Here is a 16435-nt window from a genome sequence, read left to right on the forward strand (position 1 = left end):
AGGAATGGCTCCTCTGTAACAGCCAGCCACCTGTCTTGGGCTTTGCCATGTTCAAGAACAGTAGTAAGTCTGTTTTAATTAAACAGTATTTAAAACCATAAATCAGCTAGTCTCAACTATATTCACTAGTCACAATCAGCTCTTAGCCAGTATGTTTTCACAACTTATTTATGCTTGAACATCAACTATTTCCCAGAGGATCAATTCCTGCTAGCAGGCTGAATGCATGAAACAGTGTTTTCTAGCCATTTTGAAATCAAGGAGTAATCTACCACTGTAGGGGAAGAAAAGCCACTATCCTTGTATTTTTTTGTTGTTGTTGTAAGTTGCAAACTTTCTCTTGAGCATTGCCAGTGAGAAAAGCTATTTTCCCATTGCTATGACCAGAAGGCAGGGTGTTTTTAGCCATCATGTCTCCTTTCATCTTCCTATGTGTTATGAATCAACAACAGACTGCAAATCACAGGCTGCACAAGACTGCTGTATGGCAAATATTGCCTGTCATTGTTTACTTGTTCTTCTGGCTGGGGAAAGCAGACGTTTTGCTTAGTCTACAATGGGACTGCAATGCTCATCCTGATTTACACCTCAGGATGCAATGTATGCGTGTGGAAAGAGGGATCTGCTTTTTCATGCACAATGCTGAGTGGCAGAAGCCCCAGTGCTGAGTCATTTTCAAGACAGAGGAAATGCAGCAGAGCAGAGGGACAAGAAGGAAGCAAGAGTGACAGCCCCAGGAGCAAAGGACCTGGACCTGAGAGGCACAGACCACTGCCAGAGCTCCCACAAGATGCTTGGCTTCCAGTGCATAGGATGGTCTGGGAGCCCTGTTTTCTCCTACAGAGATCCTTTGTTGCCTCCTGCTGCTGGGATGAGAAGAAAATTCCTTTACACTTGGACATTACTTGTTGCTTTGTAACTCAAACTTATATATAGAACTCAAAGGGGAAAATTGCACTGAAACAGTTGGGGTAAGAGTATGAGGATCACAGGTTCTAAGGAGCAGGCATGGGCAATCTGACCATGCAAATTGTTTGCAGATCAAGATGAAAAGCACTAGATGAATTGTTTTCCTGACACAGTGGAGCTCTTCCCTTTTTAATGTGCAGTGCCAGTGTCAGCTGGGTGCTTTTCATTCCTTTCCAATTCAGACAACTCAACTGTGTGAGCCATCCAAGTGGATGGCTGAGCTAGATCAAATTCAGGGCATGCTTTGCTAAGTTAAATAAGAAGTTAGTAGAAAATAGATTACACCAAGCCCTAGGAATTGCCTGGCAGATCTCTGCTAGACAGAAAGCAGCAGGAACTTTCACATGAATAATCCTCTTAGAAGGCCTGCTATTAGTTCTGAGCAAATTAAATCTAGGCAGCAGAAGCACAGAAGATACACCAGACTGAAGTATCTTGAGATTTCACATCATCCCAGAAAAAAATGTCATTCCTTTAGTTACTTCTTCTTAAGGGAAAGATAGACAGACTTAAAATGAAGGGGGAGATTTTAAGTCTTGCTAAACATGAACAGGTACAAAACAGCTCCAATATGGAGTAGAATTGCAGAACCATAGAATACTTGAGGTTGAAAGGGGCCTCTGGAACACTCCTGCTCAAGCAGAACTGCCTAGAGCTAGTTGCCCATGACCAAGTACAGATGACTTTTGAGCACCTCCAAGGATGGAGATCCACATCTCTGAGCAACCTGTGCCAGTGCTTGGTTAATAAAAACCCTGTTTCTTGATGTTCAAGGAACATTCTGCTGAGGTTTATTTGAGAGCTAAAAATGGTAGCAGTAAGAACAACCTACGATTATGAATGTCCTTGAATGTCCCTAAATTTCAGAGCTAATCTTGGAACACTTGCATGAGTTGCCTAGAAAGCACCAGTCTGGCCACAACACCAAGTGCAGGCTGAGCCTGTATTGTATAGAGGATACTTGAATATATCTACTATAAACACATACTCCCTGTCACCAAATCATATGAATGAGAACAGAAATTATACCCATACTCCAAATATGCATCATTACACCCATGTTCTATTATGTATGCAGAAAACCACATTTTTCATAGAATCATGTGTATATGGGCCATATACACGTTGACATGCATCCTCCCCCAGCTCCCTCAACCACATTGGAAACCAAGGCAGTTAGTTTCACCAAAGCAAGAAATCTCTTTCACAGGAAATGGAACAGACTTAGTTGTCTGGCTTTCAGGCACTTTTATAAAATTACACACAAATTACACTAAAAAATCTCTTAATGGTTAAGGGAAAGAGTTCTATTTGTCATTAAGCAAGAGATTGCACTGGTGTAAAAAAAAATATCAAATTAAATCTAAAGCATCATAGCAAAGTGAATATAAATGATTTATGGCACCCCAGGAAACTTATTATTACAGTAAAGAAAAAATTTTAAAAAATCTGGGTTCCTTGCACACCAACTGCTAAAATCATTAAAGCTTTCTGGAATAACAGTGTATTCCCTCATGCCTTAGCTAGACCTGTCAACAGCAGGAGCCCTGAGGAATCTGCCATGATTGCTGGTTACTTCTTTCCTCCTTGTGGTCTTTCAATCATGTCATGATGTCCATCTCAAGGGCAGAGCACAGAGCACAGATGTATAACTTCCTCTGGAGGCTACCAGGACCATTCTTGGAATAACCCCACAGCTGCAGAGGGGCAAACCAGCCAAGGAGCTATGGCTACCTTGGACATCTGGGGCTCTCCACAGGACATGGTCATCCCACCCTGCCTCCTCCTTCTCCTCCTGGGAAACACTCACTTCTTCTCTTCCTTAATATACCCTCCTCCCTCTTCTGAAGCACCCTTTGCATTTATTTATCCTGCATAACCTGCATCTCCTTTATCTCCTGTTCATTTGTAGCCACCAAATCACCTCACCTAGAGAGGAGCAGCTCTGCTCGGAGGGAATGGAGCAGCACAAGCAAACTGCTGGGCACAGCTGGCTCATCTTCAGCTGCTGTCAATTGGCACCCCCAGGTCCTTCTCAGCTGGGCAACTTTGCAGCTACTCTGCCCCCAGCCTGTAGCATTGCCCGGGTTGTTGTGACCCAAGGGCAGGACACAGCACTTCACCATATTGAACCTCATAAAACTCCTCATTAACCCAGCCTATCCAGTTCCCTCTGCAGAGCCTTCTTGCCATCCAGCAGATCAGCATTCCTACTCAACTTTGTGTCATCTGTGAACTGACTGAAGGGGCCCTTGATCCCCTCTTCTCTCAACCAGTCTCCTAAACAGGCCAAAGTCTGTCCTCTGGAAGTCCAAGACAGCATTTCTGCTGAGTCCCTTCTTACTTCTCTGTGGATCAAAACTCGTCATTTTGTAACTGCTGTGCCCAAGAGGCCTCCAAACACCAGCAGTTCTTCTCTATTCACAAGCACCAGGCAGTTTTTTGCCACACACTCCAGGAACCTTCCTCGGCTGTGTCCTCTGCTGTGTTGTATTTCCAGCAGATATCTGGCCAGCTGACATCCCCGCCAAGGGCCAGAGACTTCTCCCCGCTACTTATGAAATATTTCAGCTGCTTCTTTGCCCAGGTTGGGTGGCCTGTCACAGACTCCCACCAGGATACCTGCCTTGTTGGCCTTCCTCCAGATTCTTACCCATAAACATGCAACTCTGTCATCACCGAATGATAAACTGAATCAGTTTTCCTGCTCCTTCTGTTTGCAGCTCTCACTGTATGCACTGGTGTAGATCCACCTCAGCTGGGCTTTTGATCCCACACCTTTTTAGAAGGAAGCAGCTCTAATTCCCACATGACCTACATTACAGTTGTTAGCAAACAATCAATCACAGGGATAGGGATCACATTGCTTTTGGGGTGAAGCTACTCCATGTATCAGATCTCTTAGGGGGGAAAAAACAATCGTAACAGGCCTTTCCATAGGCCCCATTATTATTTAATTGATACTAAGCAGATGAGGATGCAGTGCTGATGCATTGCTCTCCTTAAGCACAAACAATGGGTGATGCTATGAAAGAATAGTGATTCCAACACCATTTGGATAACTTGGATCCATGGATAAATTTAAGCTTGAAAGACAACTCTTGCCTCTACAGTGAGCTAAACCATACAAAGACAAGGGAATCTTTATTCTTGAACACACTTGAAACAACAACTGTTGAACCAGACTAAGACACTCTGAGGCAAAATATTCTCATCTGCATAATTTTTTGCTTTTCAGACTTCTCTCCAGATCATCTGGTTCTAGAGAATTAAAAAGGGTATCCTGCATCCAGCTTTACCTGTCCATAGTGTAGCAATGAAAAAGTCTTAGAAATGAGGACTCTTGTCCAATGGGTTGAAAACCTAGCAGCAATGTCTGAGCAATGTAACCTATTTCAAAGGGTTTGGCTTTGCTCAAATAATTTTGGCTTGTAAGTATGAATGATAAGAACCAAATTCTTGTCTACATTTTTGTAACTTTACAAATCAAGTAGTGACATAAATGTAGAGTGAAAGAAGACTAGAAATTATATGCCATTTGAGAATTTACATATCTTTAGTTTTTCTGTCAAATTTAATGAAAGCATCAAAGTTTCATGAAAGCTCTTCACAGTCTAGGCACTTAGTTTATATGTATAATTAAACCTGTAGTATGTCTGTATTGACCATTAACAACCACAATGTGCAAGCAAAGTGCAAACATCTGGTAAGACAAAGAATAGAAAAAGAAAGAAAGCCTTCTGCTACAATTAAGAAACTTTTTACAGGAAAATACTTTACCTGTCCACCAACAAAGCCTTTTAGAATGTGCTACATACAGAACTGTACCAAACCAGAACTACAGGCACACACCTCCTTTCAAAGGCAGATATAAAATATTTTACTTGTTATTTCCAGGCAGGTTTTAGGCACTGACAGGCAAAGCACCACTGTCTTGTTTGGACACCTAAAAGAAGAGCACATTGCTGTCACCTGAGTAGCTTGGTTTAGCTCTGCCCACCCAGGCAGCCCAGGAGAGAGCATCTCCTTCCTGCTCTCATTCAGAAATCTCTACTCAAAATTTCTGCAACACAAAGAATTAAGATCTAACCTGCAAAAACAGGAGCAAAAAGATACTGTTTCCATGAAGCTTTAGCAGGATCTACAGTCACAGCTGGTAAAGACTTTTGCCAATGGGAAACAGCAGAGTGAACTGATTTAACAAGTAAACTAAGTATTTTCTACACCTTGTGTATGCAAGTCTCTTACCCTCGGGCATACTGCAAATGAATGCAATTGCAGCTCCCTCATGACAGCCCCGCATTCAATACCACTTCTGTTAGGGGAAAAGTGTCAGGGCTTTCAGGCAAACTCTAATAGCAGGTCATTGCTTGCAGGCCCTGAGTCTAATTATTGGCAAAACAGCACTTGAAGATTTAGCTTTAGTTTGCACTGCGCTTGTTCTCTGGCCATTAGCAAGTATTTAAATAGAATTAATTGGCTACTTGAAAGGTCATTTTAATAATTTTTGAAACAAAGCCTAGTGAGTTCACACACATGCAAGATTAGTGGTACACAGAGCTGAACCTGCCAGCAATGAAGTATGCAATACACAGCCTCGGTGACAGAGCTCAGGCCTCAGATTAGTGACCCTTTTGTCTATGCAGAACTACACATAAGCAGACCCTGTGTATAGTTATCTTAATCCCTGTATATTTAGGGCTCACACCATTGAGAGAAATGGCAACAAGTATGAGCAAGGTGGGGGAAGGCTGGAGAGAAAGGAATTTAATTTTGCTGATAGTAACAAACTGATCTTTTCCCCCCTCCACCCAAACGCATGCATTTACCTTTGAAGGAAAGCATAATTCAGCAACATAGCCATAGCCTAAGAGATTCCCTTTTAAAAACACTCAAATATTCCCATTCTAAAGGTAGCATTTCTCTCAGGAGCACACTTCTTTGTCAGGAGAGAACTCAAGCTCCATGTTTCTTTTGCGGTTAACAGCTGCATTAAACAATTAAATTAGCAACATATATTTTACAATTAGGAATCTATTGTGCTTGAGCCAGTCCTTAATTAAGAGCCAATGTGTAGCTTGATTGCATAGTTTGCATAATTAACACAACTCATATTTAAATCCTATCTTGGCTCATGAAGCTGCCAAGAGCCTGCAAATCAATAGCTATCTACTGTAGATCATGAACTTCTCAAAGCCATTTATTTAACTACTGGCAGAAAATTCACCAAAAAAATGATAGGGAAAAAAATTAGAAAAGACCCCAAGAATAGGCATGGAAGTCCTTTAAATGTACACAGAGTTCTAATAATACTACAGCAAAATGAAAGATATGACATAATTAAGCATTTCTGAACTACTGTAGTGTGTGTGTCCTAGGAGATAAGCTGCAGCTTGTAATAGCTGACTCAAAATGGATAATCAGAGTTATGATATATTAACAATCAAAATAAGAAACCAAAGCCATGCTTTATTGTGGACTTATGTTTTTGTTTGTTTGTTTGTTTTTTTCCCCAGAAATATCATAGGCTAGTTTTGAGTTTTGCTTATGTAACATTTTCGTGTTGCAACTGGATTGGTACATTAAAAGTAGTGTACTATGGAAAAATTACTTTAACTGTACCTGTAGTAGGCTCTAAAATACCCATTACCATGTGGAAAACAGATGTCAGTATCACTGGGAAAATGTCAACATGCTGCTCTGGAGACACTGTATGAAATATCAGAAATCATTTAAAGAAGAAAATGTTTTCTCACTGCATTCATCTATGGATATATTCAGAGATTTTTTTTCCCCTGAAGGCAACAGTAGAACTGCAGCATATCAAGACAATACAGGACATGCAATGAAGATCTATTAAGTCATAACAGACACAGGGAAAATAAACAGGGAATGATTATTCCCTTTTCCTTGATACAGAGGAAATAGGCAGCAATCAATCAGGTTATCAAGCAGCAGGCTTAAAACCAACAAAAGGAAATACATTTCCAACCTTGGCTAAAGGTCCAAAGTACACCTTGATCAAAACCTAAACTGATCAGAGCTACAGAGCATTATTCTTCTATGTATATTAAACACAGTAGCTTATATTCAAATTTTGGCCCATGATTTCCAAACCTGTAAAGGTTCCTGAAGGTGCCTTCAGGCACTCTGCACAATTGTTTTTATCTCTTCCACTGATTTTTGTTACTGCCCATTTCTGCATATAGGGTACCTGGGTATATGGACCACTACGGAGAGCTCTTGTGCAGTAATTAGCCCTGGTGTAGGCACAGCTCAGCTATAAACAATATTCTTAGCAGTAGAACTTACCCTGGTGTGGAGAAGAAAAAGAAGCCAAGTTAATGTAAGGACCCCGAAGCTGCATCTTCAGCAGAGTGCTTCTCATAACAGTGCTGGTGAAAGTATTTCATAAGCTATTTCATAAGCTTTGTCTATCTTTCTGTGCTCATGGAGAATATGAGAAAGCTACAAATTAATTTGTGCTGGCACCAGGACATTCAGAGACCTACAAGTCTGTCCTTTGCTTAATACAGAGTTCACCCAAAATTAGAACAGAGACAGCATTATGTATTTCTAATTGGTCATAAGCAACATTTTGTATGTAGAACTCAGCATTCCCAAACTATTTGATCAGACTTTTAAAAGAGATTAGGCTAAAATAAAAATCCACTGAATCTATTTGCTCTGCAGAAAAAGACAGTGAATTTTCTTAATTAATATTACCATTGTGAGTCCTTTGCTGAAGTTCCTTAAATAAGAAAGCAATTTAGCTAGTTCCCAAAACCAGGCATGATTTCACATAGGAATCAGAACTGAAAAGTTCCATCACCAAAACCTGTGTTGTCATAACCCGCTGTCACAACAGTCTGGTTCTGTCTGCAAGCTCCCTGTGCAGCTGCGTGTTTGCACATGCATGTGAGAGACATGACTGAGCTCGAGCTTGCCTGTGCCTTGTTCTCCAGGAAATTTATATCAAAATAGGAGACTTCCATGGTGAACTCTCCAGGATTATTTGAAAGGAAAACTAAAGAGCTTCTCTCAAGACCTTTTATGAAGTCCTTAATTTAAAATATCTTGTTTATTTGGTTATCTACTTAAAGACCTTTTAAGATAACATGGCTTCACCTGAAAGAGCTTGGTAATCAAAGCAATAAAACAGTTTTTTCACTTAACTCTTTCTGTCAACTGCAAACAGATTCCACATCTGGTTGGTTTTCAAAAACAAACACAGCAACAAAATGCAAAAAAAACAATGTACCAACTTAAAAATACCTCAGAAACAAGGTAAGCAGCACTTGAGTGCTAAGCACTGCCATATACAATATGGTGTGGCAGTTTACAGAGATTTACATGGCATCTCCTAATTTCAGGAGTGCAATATCTAGGAAAAGTTGTCTGAGTGCTGCCTGGTACAGAAGGCAGCTGCCAGAGGCTATACTCTCAGGCATTCTCATGACTGCTGTCCAGACCTCATTCTTTTGGCTTTCTGAATTTTACAAGTTTTTGTATTTGGTGGGATAGCAGAAAGCAAATACCGTTGCAAATCCTCGTGAAGGCTTTGTGAAGTATCAGAGGTGCTTCGCCATGCTGGAGAACAGGACCTGGGCTCTGAAGGAGAAAGAAAACTTGAGCTGCTTTCAGATAAATTAGAGTTCAAGAAGGAAAAATATATGGGTTTCTTTAGATAGGCTTTTCTTTTTCAAATGTTTTATTTCTAAAACAAAAAAAAACTTCCCACCTTCCTTCTTACAGAGGAGGAAATAAAAAATGACAGTACAATTTCCATATAGACAATGAGGAAAATGCAGAATACTGCTGTATTTAGAATGAGTGGAGGAGATAGCTCACAGTCCAAGTACAACAGAAGAAGGCACCACCACATGCATCAGAGAGAGATGGTAAATACAGGATTGGTGAGATGGAATTGGATACAGGCCAGTTCCTCCTAGGTATCTCTCAGACATGCCCTTCCCCAGAATGAACTCCTGCCCTGGTCTAGCCCTCACTGAGGGTTTTTCCCCTGGGGTCCATGGGTTTCATCTGCCTGCTACTGCTGCACTGCAAAGGATACTTTACTGCTTGTGCCATGCCATGCAGGTAATTTCCTGACTTCTTGGTTAATATGACTGGTCCCACCAACCTTAAACAAGACTGGTTCTGCATTCAGTGCATAGCTGTGAAAACCGAAACGTCCATGTCTTGGGAATTACCTCATTTATACGGGGAGCGGGAAATCTTGGCTGGTGGCTGGAATTACCAGCCTATGCAGAATTCCTTTTGAGTATGAATTACTTGCAATGAGCACCAGAAAAATGCTATAGGAAGGAGCAGAATGACTGTGTCATTGAGACTGACAGGTACTGTTTATTCCTAAGCTAGTTTTCTTTTTCTGACTCCAGGCTGGATTTTTGTCCTTTAGTTTTTCCCATTCAGCAGGATGTGCTGTTCCTGCTGGCATTGGTTAAGCCCATGCATAGAAAAACAATTGCACTAAGCTAAAGAGAGGCAGCACTCCTCCAGCATTTGCTTATGTAGACTTTGCTTGTGTTTTTGTCCTGAACTGCCACTTGAAATGGTGCACATTTTTCTTCATTAGTAGAAAGACAGGATGAAGTGGAAACTCAATCTGACTATTCTACCACAAAGCAACTGACGGGAGCTTCCTGCGTTCTGGGTTTAGTTCATAGAGTAACAAACTCTACAACCACCACCTCATCTCTTTCACAGAGCCTCACAGTACACTTGCCAGACATCTCAAATAATGGTTTTTCATGTTTTCTACATTTCTTTTTGAAGATTAATAATCTGTCCTCTCCATTTCAGAATATCATGCCTACATACCCTCCAACTGCACGGCAGAGACCTGAGAACCTCAGCAGAGTGCAGCTCTACAGCACTCTGCTGGGACTCTCCATGCTACTGCAACTCAGCTGGGACAGTTTTTAAAGAAAGATAGAGGACAAAAAAAAAAAAAAAAGCCCCAGAAGCCAGTAAAATTATCAGGCCCTCAAAGAAAGTGTCCTATAAAGAGGAGCACTCATTTACTGTGTGGGTAACTGCATGGGAAAGTAAGGAGGAGATTTCTGAAGGAAGGAGGAGACTGATGGTACAAATAAATGCCAGGCTGGGTATTTAGAAGTTTGTGGTTTCTGTCCTCAGGTTTTGATGTCTTCATCTAATCTTAAAACAGGGCTGTCTATCAGTTCAAGGAAGAGCAAAGCCGGAGTCAAAATCGAACTCCAGCTCAAAAAATGACAAATGTGGCTGCCATCAGCCTGAAAGGCAGGTCCTTCTGTTATTTTAGCTAATAATTTATGGCTGGTTGATATAAACCCATAAATAAATCAATAAATCTATCAGTAGGCTTTCCTAGCAGTGGTGGTTAGGGTGGGCTGCCCTGACTTTGGAACCACGTGAGCAGCGATTCTGCTGCTGCACCAGGGTCTGGGTATCAGCGCTGCTGCAGTTGTCACTGACTCAGTGACAACTCATCACAGCTGGCTGGTGGCAGCAGGTCTGCCAGGGTGGCCAGGAGCCAGGCAGGGCCAGTGCCTGTGGATTTGCCACAGGAACCTGCCTGTGGGAGGCTGCACAGAGGAGAGGGCTATATTTTATTACAGGCACTGGCTTAAGCTAAGATTCAACTACCTGTGCATTCTCCAAGCAGGCGTTTGAGTTAGCTCACAGCTGTCCCAGCCATGTGGGCAAATTCCAGGCAGAGAGCCTCCAGCATGGTGCTGTCCTGCCACTTGCAGACTGCTGCAGCTGGGGCTGCAATTCTGCAATTTGCCTTGCTCATTATTTCTTCCATGGATTAGGCAAAGCTGAATCAATTCAATTCTTTTCTTTTGTATTTCAAGGATTATTTGTATAACCAAAAGAAAATAAATCTCATAAGGAGGAATCTTATTGCAAAGGGTGAAATCTTTGACTTGTTCAGAGCAGTAAATTCCATGGAACTAAGCCAATGTAGGCCAGCTGAGTTTCTGTCCCTTCATGTTTAATGACGGAGGTAAAGACCTGGTTCAGAGCTTTATGATACAAAAATGCTTTATGATGGAAAACAGACCAACTCTATATGAATGTTCCCAATATTGAACTAATTTTAATAGTAGACATTAAGAGGATCACAATACTGGGACTTGAGAAACCTTTATAAGAATTAGAAGCAGAAAAAAAAAAAAATCAGAAAACAACCATTAATGTCCAGGACAATTTTTAAAAACTTCTTTTGCAGTTTTCTCTTCCCTCCTTTTTACAAATGTGGGAACAGTTAATCACTCAGGAAGAAGACTCTGTAAATTTGGAAACCTAAAGAATTCGCCTTTTAGACTCAGCCCACATTAAAACAAAGAGTTTAGATTTTTTTTTAATCTAGTGAAGAATAAACATAATATTTTGTGTGACAAAATACAAAACAGGCTTTCTGCCCCACATTTCAGTCAGCTGAGATTTTAAATAGCTCTTAAAAAGTGTCATGTAACAACCAGGCTAGCAGTACTGCAGTGCAAAAAGGAAGTCTTTCTGACTTTTTACACAGCATACCAAGAAAAGAAACCCAGCCCACCAGAGAACCAGATCTTACATCCCCTCTGTGGGATGAAAGGACTTTGTTACAGCTGCAAGCAGTCTGCACAGTAGTGATCCTGTCAGAGTAATCAGAGATATCTTCTCCCTTCCAGCCAGCAAGGCTCCCCATCCAGCCAGGGAGACTTTGGATGGCTCACAGGGTGAGCCCTGCTGCCTGATGGGAAAGAATGTCTATGAAACTTGGAGTCAGCCTGGTCAGAAACTTGTGACTCAGCTCCATTTCTCAGCTTTCCTAGCAGTTTGGATAATGCCCTCCCTCCATCTCCCTGTGGTACCCACCTCCAGACTTCTGACAGTGGGCCCTTCTGCTCAGACTTTTTTTGTGCATATATTTCAAAACCCATCTACGTTTTGATGGAGTGACACCCTCACCATCATATCTTCAAAGGATAAAGCAATCCTGAGTTCAAAGAGCCCAGTCTTGACTGTTAATAGCTGGTCTTTCCTGCAGTAAAGGCAGTAAGAACACAGATACTGTGCAGTCTCCAAGCATTTTTAAAGGTGTTAAAAAAAGCAGAAGAAATCAGCATCTCCTTCCTATAAAAAGGCATATGGTAGCTCAGACAGTGTCTTAGACTTTGTCCAAATATGTTCATGGATAAAGAGGTAACAAGGTGCCTGCCATACTACACACACTATCCATAGTGTTGTCTATGCCTAAGAAGCTCTTCAGACTCTTCAGACACAAAAATCCCTGCAAAGTTTGAGAAATACACTGCTTCTCAAACCAACAGATGTTTTGCCTAGTAAAGTGTTTGCCCAGTATAATGTTAATAAGGGCAGGGTCAGTATTATTTAAGTTGATCATGCTAGAATGCGTTGGGCTGATGAAGAGCAGAGCAACAAAAAGAAGTTTTAAAATTACCAAAACAAACAAACAAACAAACAAAAACCAAAAGCATCTCTCTCTCTGAACTGCACACATTTTTTTCCACTTAAGCCCAGCACAGAATAATTTTTTGTTCACAAGTCTGCACATCTTCATAACAACCAGAAGAATGCTGCATGGATGAAAATATCTTTTTTGACCAGTTAAGTCCATGAGGAACATAACACAAATGCTGGCAAATTCACGCTGTCCTGTATCCACACATAAACTAGTTTGCTCTTACCTGTACATCTGTTGTATGTTGGGAAGCCCAAAAAACCAGACCCATGGTCTGGATTTAAATCCAACATCTTTACAAACCTAAGCACTCTTTCCCTATTAAAACTCAACAGGAATGATATATCAAAAACTTTGCAGATTGTTGTGAAAATTTAGCTTCAGGGAATCTGACCTCTTTTAGAGACAAAAGCAATATTTTTCACTAAAAGCTCACTTGAATGTTATTATTACAACTGAAAATCTTCCCATATTCCCAGGAGATGACTGCATTGCATGTTATCCCACAGAAAAAGATTGCAGGACAGACTTGACAAATCCAGACAACATTAAAAGTAAGCGGATGACGATTTTTCTGCTGGGAGAAGTCCAGCAATTTCTAGACTTGTTTACTAGCCCCAGACCAGAACAGCTCATCAAACTGCAGTTCTTAAAACCAGAGCTGAAGCTCTAATATTTAAAAGTGTGTTTTGGAAACAGTCTGTGTACATTGAAAGCATTGGATTGGATTCAAAAGTAGCATTTGAAACTGCCATCTCCTAATTAAAACAATATACTCCTAGATGCTTGCTTCAATTGATACCTTAAGCACATCTTGTTGATTGAATTTGTTTAGTGAATGAAGATAGAAAACTTTCCTAAAATTGGTTTTCACTTATTTGAATGTCTAAACAATTTTATAGTCTCTTGTTTCCTCCTGATTAATCTGATTTAAATATGCTGAGGATTGGGGTACAGTTTATGTTAATATCTTCCAGATTTTTGGCTGCATAATTCTATAATTTCTGTGCTGATACTGAATGGAAATTTCAGTGTTTGAATCACTTTAATTTGGTGAAATTTTTAATAGAAGCTTGTGGAGAGAAAAAGAAATATCCACACCTTATTTAAAGGTGTTGAAGATTTTTATAGTGATTTTCCTTTAAAAACCAACATTGAGTTTCCTATAGAAAATGCAGAGTTTCAAAACTTTTAAAGGAAATTCAAAAAGGAGTATCCAATGGCTTTCAATGAACTTGTTAAGAATATTCTCCTGGTAAGGAAAATATAAAAATAAAATAAATTTAAAATAAAAAATAGTAATAAATAAAATAATTTAATATAAAATTAACTGCAGAGTTATATGTTCATAAAGTCTATATGCAGTGGTTCTAAAGACACTGATGATCATCTGACACCATGTATGTAGGACCTCAGGCAAGCCACCACTTTTTTGTTGCAGACTAACTGAAAGTCAGTGTATTATGGAAAATGAGCAGATTTATTCTAAAATATTATTATATTGTCCTCAGTGATGTCTTACTCCATCAGTGATGTAATTTTTAGCTCTCATATATGAGACAATGTAGTTTGTTCATTTCTATTTCAGAGTTTTTTGGGCACTATGCAAAAGCGCTATGGTATTTTACTTCAGTAGAAGAAAAAATAATTATCAGCTAAAACTAATTTGATTAAGGGCTTCTTGCCCTGCTGAGAATACCACAGTGGCTGAATAGAGTGATCTGGAAAACTCCTCACATTATTCTAGAGACTGTGTCCAGAGCCAAGAATGGCCATGCTTTCAGAAACAGCCTCTGTCTGCAGAACTGGGTAGTCACCACATTAAAAATCATCAGCTACAAGGTCTAGTTGGGGTTCATGACACATAAGCAACATTCACCTTTCAAAGCTACAGCAAGAAAAGCTGGAAAGTTTTGAAGAAAGGAGAAAGTAAGTCTGTGAACAAGACATTGTTAAAATCAGTAACAGTTTTGTACATATAGTCATATAGTCTGGTACACATACTTTAGGTTTTGAAAAATCTGGAGAGTAAAAGGGAAAGACAAGAAGACACAGAGGACTTGAGAGCAGAAGAAAATAGAATTTACTGAAAAGCTTAAAAAGTTAACACCAATAAGTTTTATAAAAAAAATAAAGAGAACATGTTCTATGAACAGCACATTTCCTGATGCATAAATTCATATAATTTTTTAGTGCAAATGGGCTTGATGTAAACAAAACTTGAGGAAAAGTCTTCCCAGTTTGGTGTCTATTCTGACTCCTCTAATGTGTACTGCAGGTGGCCTATAAATACCTTCCCACTGACTGGCTGGCCATGTGCTGCCAAATAGTGTATGGCACATGAGGTCTCCCTTGTCTGAATCTCTCTCCTCTGCCCAGGCCAATTTTTCATCAAGCCTGCAAGAAGTTTCTTTGAGACTTCTACACTCTTTCAAACTTGTTTGAAATCAGCAAAGGGTTCTAATTGTGTTGGATAAGAGAAGATAGTGGACAAAAGAACACAAATCTTAACACTGCAGGATCAAGACACAAAACAAGGCTGACTTGGTGACCATGTGCACCTGTGTATACCTTCACAAAGAAAAGGTACTAAGACTGCTTTTTAATCTGAAAAAAAGCACATCTTTTTAACCTGAAGAACTTTGCTAAATTCAAGGGAGAAAGATTGATTTAACAAGTTCATGCAATAAGTTGCCATGTGAACAAGTCACTGAAGAGGTGATTCTACACCTCTCTCATATTCAAGACTAGATGCTGATTTGAAAAACACGTATTTTACCCAAAGTGAACGAAATATGATGGTATAATAAAGACGGGGCAGACAGTGGACCCTAAGGTCTTAAGATCTGTGAACCATTCTGCATTAGTTATGGATGCTGTCATGCGACAGGTTGGTGTTAGCAAGAGCTTTGTGAGTATTCCCAAATGCTGGGTTGGACTGACTTGCTGTGAACATAGACCTTGAAACAGCAGAGACTGCAAACTCTCTGAAACAATTTTCTTTGCAATAGCAGCAGCAGCCCAAGCACCACCCTGCTGGGGCTCCTTATCTAAAAAACCCTATAATGCATCAGTTTACACGAGTAAGCACAGCTCACAGTATGGCACTGGAAGTGATTGCTATTCCTATCCATAACTGCTGCCTTCCACTTTTTGTTCCAGAGTGCTGCAGCACTTCACAACTGCTCAGCACTGTGGTGAGGCAGGTTAGAGCTGCAAGGACTAGACACAGCAAAGCTATGTGTGACAGCCTTGCCAGCCACAGTGCAGGATCACCCTGTGTCCTCAAACAAGTGCTGCCTTAGCAGGAACACTGAGAGAGTGAGCACTTAGTCCATTTGGAGCGAACTGGCTATTTCAGACAACACTTGCCCCTTTTTAAGCAGCTGTGGGTCTGCAAAGTGTTCAAGACCTCATTCTGTTGTTTAGACATGGTGCCTGATTCCCATTGCCCACACTGCCTGGGAACACTTCTGAAATTCCAACTCAGACCGACAAGTTCCAGCTTCCAAGCCTCCATCTTCTCCACCACATGCTTTCTCAAGATCCAACAAATGCCTGACCCTACTTGTCTTGGGAGCATTTACTGCAGCAGACACAAACAGAGCTGTCTGTAAGTGGAACACTTCCTCTGGGATTGCATCCTCCCTCCATGCTGAGTCTCACGGGCCAGGCTCAGTCACTTCTTGCTTGGGCAGGCTCACAGCAAGGAGAGTCCCACCAGAACCATGTACACAGCAAGGCTGGTGGAGGAACCTCATGCTCTGCAGTGACAGTATTGCAGCAAAATGCATCTGGCAGAAGGAGACAACTTGGAAGAAACTAAGGTGTGAAGAATTGAGTGTTGGCAGCCTTAATAAGCTGGATTCCCAAAATGAACTGGAAGGATTTGGCAGAACTCAAATTACATTTTTAAACAGTTACTGTAAGTGTAAATGTTATTTTATCCACCCCCTTGAACTGGATCATCCTGGCCAGCCACCAGGC

General features: G+C 40.7%; 1 protein-coding gene across 7 annotated transcripts in view; it reads right to left on the reverse strand.

The window, feature by feature from the left end:
• LNX1 (ligand of numb-protein X 1) overlaps nt 1-16435 on the reverse strand; it is a 146684-nt gene that overhangs the window by 106475 nt on the left and 23774 nt on the right. The window contains exon 1 of one of the 7 annotated variants that reach the window (XM_085577865.1): nt 7282-7551. The exons of 4 other annotated variants lie outside the window; for them this stretch is intronic. The gene's annotated coding sequence lies outside the window, so the exon portion shown is untranslated. Of the gene's footprint in view, nt 1-3622; nt 5726-7281; nt 7552-16435 lie in introns of those variants that run through there. 2 more of the 7 variants (XM_085577859.1, XM_085577858.1) reach the window with 2 other exon arrangements.

The sequence above is a fragment of the Lonchura striata genome, chromosome 4, assembly GCF_050655825.1.
Source record: "Lonchura striata isolate lonStrDom1 chromosome 4, ASM5065582v1, whole genome shotgun sequence".
Taxonomy (NCBI): Eukaryota; Metazoa; Chordata; class Aves; order Passeriformes; family Estrildidae; genus Lonchura; species Lonchura striata.